Source organism: Callorhinus ursinus, unplaced genomic scaffold, assembly GCF_003265705.2.
Source record: "Callorhinus ursinus isolate GAN/ISIS: 27379988/994484 unplaced genomic scaffold, GSC_fseal_2.0 scaffold43, whole genome shotgun sequence".
Taxonomy (NCBI): Eukaryota; Metazoa; Chordata; class Mammalia; order Carnivora; family Otariidae; genus Callorhinus; species Callorhinus ursinus.
In genome coordinates, this window is record NW_027397105.1 from 12617561 (window position 1) to 12617897 (window position 337).

The window sequence follows — 337 nt, forward strand, 5'->3', positions numbered from 1 at the left end:
CGATCGCGTGGAAGGCGCGGCCCCGCCCCGCGCGCTGCCCCTATCGCGCCCTCCTCCCGGGCCCGATAACTCCCCGCGCTCCGGCCCGCCTCTCAGGCGCCGGGTCGTTGCCGGTCCCCGGGGTCGGTCCCCGCCGCCACCGCTGCCCTCGGAGCCCAGCGGCCGCAGCAAATGGTAGCGGAGCGCCTCGCGCACTCCCGAGGCGGGGCGGGGCGGGCGGGGCGGGCGGGGCGGGCGGGGCGGGCGCGCGGGCGGGCGCGCGGGCGGGCGGGCGGGCGGGGGAGGAGGGAGCGATAGGGGCAGCGCGCGGGGCGGGGCCGCGCCTTCCACGCGATCG